Consider the following 7,162-nt stretch of genomic DNA (forward strand, 5'->3'; position numbering starts at 1 on the left):
CTGGAGAAAGATTACGCATGCTAGAAATACATCTTTTGATCAGATGAGACGAAACTAGAACTCTATGGCCATAAAGGTGTTGCTTATCTTTGAAGAAAGATGAAGATGCATTCAACCCAAAGAACACCATTGCTACAGTGAAACCTGGTGGTGGGAGTATTATGATGTGGGGATGCTTCAGTGCGTGTAGAACTTGGAATCATGAAGAAAGAAGGATATGTGAAGATTTTGAAAGACAACCTTAAAGAATCTGCAGTAAACTGTTTGGTTGTCACTTTGCCTTCCAGTCTGTCTGCCAATGATCCAAAAATATGTTGTTTCTGGTGGAGAACTACCTCCTGGAGATCAAAGTGAACGTTATGGAGTGACCTGCGCAAAGACCTCACTTGAATCCTATTGAAAATCTGTGTGGTAAACTCATGCCAGAAGGTTATTAAATCTGCGGGAGCTTCAGAGATTCGGATGGACTAAGGATGGACTCAGTGGCGGTCCTAGCCTGTTTGGCGCCCTGGGCGAACACTCCCTCTGGCACCCCCCCGACATTATTTCCTTAGGGATTAATAAAGTATTTTGATTCTGATTTTGATTGTTTCAGGATGACCTGCCATTATCCAATGACACATCTGCTTACCTGTATCTTTTGCTCGTTTCTCCTCCTCTTCTTTTCTCTTTTTTCTAAACTGAGCACCTGATGGCTTTGAACTTTTCTTGTCCATCTTCCATTGGTTTTAATTTTGCACTCCAGTATGAACACCCATCCCCCAACCCGAGGATACCACAACATAACCTAATAGACTTACACCTTAGTTCACAGATTCGATTTGTCTAGGGTTTATTTCTGGGATTTTGCACAACCCAGGGTCCAAATCATGAACACATAATAATACATAATGGGCTTGGATTTACAACATTATGAATGAAATGTGCTCTATTTGGAAGAAGCAGCCCCCCCTCCCCTTTCGACGGGTTGTGTGTGAGACTTTAAATCATCAAACTGCAAATTATAAATTTTAAATTGTTATTGATCCCTTTACCACGTGTCTTAAAGTGTATATTTATTTTCTTACTCTTCTTATATTCATTGTTTGTTTACTTGCACTGCTGTAACTGGAGCCACGTCGTCTCGTCTCTCTGTATATTGGACTGTATGTAGCGGAGATGACAATAAAGTTTACTTTGACTTCATCAGCGAGCAGGCGCACCGAGGGGTCTCGCGCTCAATGGCGTGTCCAGCGGGGTGGCCTGGGGGGGCACAGGCCACCCCCCAAACCAGACTGGCCACCCCAGGTGCCACCCCAAAGGCAAAACAATAAAATTCAATCAAATATCAAATGTCCGATTATGTTTTCACGGTGACGCTCAGATATCCGAGTGTAAGTGAATGCAGCATCGCTTCTGCGCTATGCGCATCACGTTAGCAAAGGTAGGAGACCCAAGCGCGAAAGACGGCACTGCAGGAAACAATTTTTCGGTGAAAGAAAATGAGGACAGAATAAATGTCCCGGTAAGTAATATCAAGTTTGTTGAGTTTAGTAAACTTCGGTGAAATTAGAATACCAAGGAAAAAAATAACACTTAAAGAATTATTGCAGCTGTGGAATATTTCAGACAGTATGCTACTGAGGGCAGCTAACATAAGAGTTATGAGTTATAAGATATAATCTAAGTCGTAACATTGCTGTATGGAGCTGCAGATTTGGTTGCAGGTTAACATAGCTGGACTGGCCATCGGGCATACCGGGCATATGCCCGGTGACTTATTTTTTATTTTTTTTTTGTAATGGCATGAACAATGAGAGGTGGTGGATTGGCCAGATGCAGGTCGATGTGTAGAAATAACTCCGTTGTTTGGTGGTGGCTATGACGGGGCTTCCACAGAGGCAACAGGTGGATGAGGGAAGGGGAGGCAGGAGGAGAGACCCGAAGCAGCCGCCAGTCTGAGTGTCAGGTGAACTGAACTTCAGGTAAGAAGTTATGACCTGCAGTCTATCTGGGTCAGATATAAACCAAGTTTAGGTGGAGTTTATTTTCATGTTGCTGACTTTTTACTGTCAGTTGCAATAACTCATACTGCGTTCTAGCCAGTTTGACGGAGTTTTTATACAGCTGGGTGGGTGCTATGATGTTACTGATAGTGAACTTTATTTTATTCATAAGGTTAGTAGAGTTGCCAACGGCTCCTTAAAAAAATGGAATGGTCCCTCATTCAGAGAAAATATTACGCGTTTCGTATTGAGCTGAGAAGAGACGCAGTTTGTCCCGGACTTTAGCTAGAATGGAAAAAAGACACAAAGCTGGATTTATTCTGTCTTTACGCTGCACAGCTGCCTCTTCTTCTCTCATTCTCTCCCCCTCCCTCTCCTGTTGCTACTTCAATCATGAAACTGATCAATGATCAGCTGATCGGCTTTTCTCTCTTGTTTGTTTATCGCCCACTTTGCGCCAGAAAGAGGAAACCAGCGGATATTGCGCTAAACAACAGCAGCACGTTTAAGCTTGATCAGCTGTTGTTAGAATGTATTTAATATTAATTTCTAGTATCAGCTGATGTTTGCTGGAGCCACAGCTGTAAAGCTGCTGGTCATGATGTCTGTTTAGATATGTGGTGAGAGGGAAACATGAAGATGAAACCAGGAGATGTCCTTACTGAACCATCAGAGCTGAACAGGTGATGGAGAAACAGGTTTACCTTTTAGGTGACATGAATGAGTTGAAGTTATCAACTGTTTCTGAGAGATAAATAACACCAGGATCCTTTTTTATGTAGCTGACAGCTGGTAACTGTGCAGGGGCGGGTCTAGCAAAGTTTTGCCAGGGGGCCAGGTAGGGCATTAACAGGGAAAGGGGGGCACAAAGAAATACTTTTCTTTCTTATTCTCATTTAAAATACCTAGTTTTTATTAAATAATTATCTAAATCTTACAACCAAAGTTTTTATCTGACGTAAAATGTATAGAAATCATACATATACCAACAAGACTGTACATCACTGTCACAACAGCATTTGTTTTCATTCAAAGGCTTTATGGCTTTAATACCTGGTGGGTCGGTCTGTAGTAAAAATGCCCAATTTTTTTGTCCCAGTCCAGCCCTGCAGGTTAATACTGGCAGTGTCACCATGCCAGCTGACTGTATTTTATCATCAGCCAGTGTTGTTCTTTATCAATATTACCAAAGTTTACCATAAGGCAGCATAGAAAGTATTTACTTGCTTTCAGGTTTTATTCAAATGTTAGTCTTTTCAGTTGTTTCCCCACTTTTTTCCTGTTTCAAAATCAAACACCAGTTTGTGAGAAGATTATCTTCTTTTTTTAACAGGCAGATAAAGTTTTGCATTGGCATTGGCTAATTTGTCAATTGTTTGTTACAAATGTTCGTATTTTAATTTTCAAAAATGTTTTTGCCCAAAACATATGTGCACTATATGTCAGTAAAAATACTATGCAAATATTGATGTCCTTGAATGCTGAGTAAGCACTGACAAAGCACTGATTGTATCTCTTGTACTTTATCAACACAGTATCTAAAAACTTTGCACCGTAGTGGTTAAAATCTCATTCTAATAAGAGTTAAAAGTGCATTTGGTTATTAGGTTTATAGGATTATTGAATTATGGTTAAGGGTTGGTAGAATTTTTTTTTTAAACATAATCTGCCAATTAAATCTGCCACCCTTCTCCAAATCTGTGCCCCTACCTGGCCCCCCCAACAAAAATTTTCTAGACACGCCACTGCTCGCGCTCACTTTTCGTGTATAGAATTTCGAAAAAACATCGGTGCAAATTATAAGTCTGTATTATAATGTCTGGTCTTTTCATGTTTGTTGGTTTGTTTTAATTTAATTTAATTTTGCGAGTTGGTTGTCAGATGCTGCTCCAGCCAGCCAGAGAATCCGCCGCCGCCCCGCCCTCTCCTCCCTGTGTCGCAAGCAGCAGGCGCACCTTGCAAACGGAGGGCGCCCTTACTCCCAGCTAATGGACGATAGAAAACCAGTCGGTGCCTATGCCATTCCTGATATGCGCTGGCATGATGTCGGGGCAGCATAAGTACGAGTAATTCTTTTTTTTATTTTTATTTTTATGCCGATGCCCGTGATGCCGCCCCCCACCATGATGCCGCCCCGGGCAACCGCCCGTGTCGCCCGTATCAAAAACCGCTACTGATGGACTAGGATTATTCAGCAGTTGCAAGTTGAAACAGACTGCAGACTGGATGGTGTACTGAGTATTGAAAAGTTGTCTTGAACAGCAAACATCAAAAATCCAAAACCAGAGGAATTATTTCTCTGTTATGACTTTGTCTCGGTGACAGTGCCCAAATCGAAGGACCAATAGAAGCATGAACATAAAAAATAGCCCACAGACTGGTTCTTTTTTTGTACTGCCTCCTGGTGACAGTGCACAGCTACAACTGGTCTGCAAAGGTCTGTGTAGGAGCATGGTGTGGATGTGGGTATATTCATCTTGTTTACAATTTATGGTTGTGCACTGAGATTGCCCACTTTAAGGTGAGACGGTGTTTCTGTGTGTTTAAGATTTTTGAATGCATATGACTAGCATATATTAGACTTAGTGCCATTTCCTTATAGTTTCACTTCGGTAAGTACTGTGAAGAGTGAGAGAGCAGGCTGATCACAATGTATAGAATGATTGGGCAGAGGGGAAAAAAACAACTTAATTATGCATGGGTGATAACAGGCCTGCTGATTAGATCCTGTATTTAGTGAGGCTCTGCCTGTTTATACAGACATTTGTTATATGACTTTATCACTCACCCATCCAAATCATTGAGTTCAGGTGTTCAAATCACTTCTATGGACACAGGTGTATAAAGTCAAGCACCTAAGCAGACGGTATTTACAAATATTTGTGAAAGAACGGGTGCTTAGGGTGATAGGATGCCACCTGTACAACAAATCTAGTCATGAAATTCCATGCTATTAAATATTCTACAGTCAACTGTTAGTGGTATTAGAACAAAGTGGAAGCAATTGGGAATGACAGCAAGTAAGCCACAAATGCCATAACACAGAGTGGGATCTATGGGTTCAAAATGTGGTCATAAATATTTTGTACTTGTAAAAAAGATTTGTATGTGTAAAAAAGATTTGTGTGTGCGTAAAAAAGATTTGTATGTGTAAAAAGAATTTGTGTGTGCGTAAAAAAGATTTGTATGTGTAAAAAAGATTTGTATGTGTAAAAAGAATTTGTGTGTGCGTAAAAAAGATTTGTGTGTGCGTAAAAAAGATTTGTGTGTGCGTAAAAAAGATTTGTGTGTGCGTAAAAAAGATTTGTGTGTGCGTAAAAAAGATTTGTGTGTGGACTTAGAAAAAAAAACCCTGCAAGTTACAAGTACGGATTTTTGACCCTATTTTTCTACCCTTCATCTGATTGGTCAATGTCATGTCAATCACACATGTAACAATCCAATCAGAGAACAGATGGGTTAGGCTGTCAGAGGGGCGCTTTTTTGAACTGCAGGTCCTTGAAGGGTGATACCGTTTGAAGCTGGAGGATCGCTATATAAATATCCGATAGCAGCTAGGTCCCCTAACTTTCAGTAGCTGTTGAAAGGAAAAAGTTGTGGTATATCAGTGGTTAGAAATAACATTATTACTTTAGGATTAGTTTAACACAAAGTCAGGGCTGACCCAGGACCATTACTGTGAGTCACAGTGCGCAGCATAAAAGTCCTTTCACATCGGATGCAGGATACGCTGCTAATGCTAACTGCTAACTAAAAGCAAAGGATCCAGAATTTGTTACGCTGGCTGCTGGGCTCTGTGGGTTTTTGCAGCTGCTCTACCTGTACTAGATGCACCTGCTCCTTGTCTTTTCTATCTCTGACTTTATGTCCTCTACAAGAGTTTGTTTTTTTTGCTAGTTCTTCAAATGTTCAATAAAAACATGTATGCTAATTCATAACGAAGAAAGCTTTGTAATGAAGACTGTCATTTCCAAAACACTGCCCGCCCCCACCCCGCGGTCCGCAACGCTGTTGAAAAGGCTGTGGAAGTCCCTGTATTAAACACGTAGTCCTGTGACATAAAAATCACCAAACTCGGACGACCACAGACTGTTTTCCTTCGTGGTGATGAAGGAAAACGCTGGGTTGGCATGTAAAAGGGCATTTATTCCCTTCAAAGACCTGCAGTTCAAAAAAAGCGCCCCTCGACAGCCAAACCCATCTGTTCTCTGATTGGATTGTTACGTTTGTGATTGACATGACATTGACCAATCAGATGAAGGGAAGAAAAATAGGGTCAAAAATCCATACTTGTAACTTGCAGGGTTTTTTTTTCTAAGTCCACACACAAATCTTTTTTACGCACACACAAATCTTTTTTACACATACAAATCTTTTTTACGCACACACAAATCTTTTTTACCCATACAAATCTTTTTTACGCACACGCAAATTCTTTTTACACACACAAATCTTTTTTACACATACAAATCTTTTTTACACATACAAATCTTTTTTACGCACACGCAAATTCTTTTTACACATACAAATCTTTTTTACAAGTACAAAATATTTATGACCACATTTTGAGCCCATAGGGATCAGCAGATTTTGAGGTACATAATGACAAAGGTCACCAACTTTCTGCAGAGTCAATCATTAGACCTCCAAACTTCATGTGGCCTTCAGATTAGCTCAAGAACAGTGCGCAGAAAGCTTCATGGAATATGTTTCCATGGCTGAGTGATACATGACTGTATTGTCACAGTCCTTGGTCGCTAACCCAGTGTTTTGTATCTGTTTAATTTGTATTTCTTATTTGCTATTCCTGGCTTTAGTTCTCTTGATGTTATGTTTTATACTTCTAGCTTCTTGCTTCTGTACCTTCCCAGTGTTCCATGTTTGGTTACCTTTTTGTCTCTGTGTTTCATGTTTCCTCTGTGTCCAGGTCTGTCATGTTTCATGTCTCAGTGTCTAGTCTGTGTCTTTGTGAATTGTGCCATGTTTCCTGCTTTATTTTGATAGTCACTCTCCTGTGTGCAGTGTATCTAATTTTGCTTGTCTTATTATGTTTGCTTACTCTCTGCTGTGCTCTCCTGCTGTGTCTCATCCCCTCGTTATCCTTCAGTGTATTTAAGCCCCGTGTTTCTTTCTGTCAGTGTTGTGCCCTCATAATGCTGTGTGGTTTTTTCTTCAGT

This window comes from Maylandia zebra, linkage group LG14 (genome assembly GCF_041146795.1).
Source record: "Maylandia zebra isolate NMK-2024a linkage group LG14, Mzebra_GT3a, whole genome shotgun sequence".
Lineage (NCBI taxonomy): Eukaryota > Metazoa > Chordata > Actinopteri > Cichliformes > Cichlidae > Maylandia > Maylandia zebra.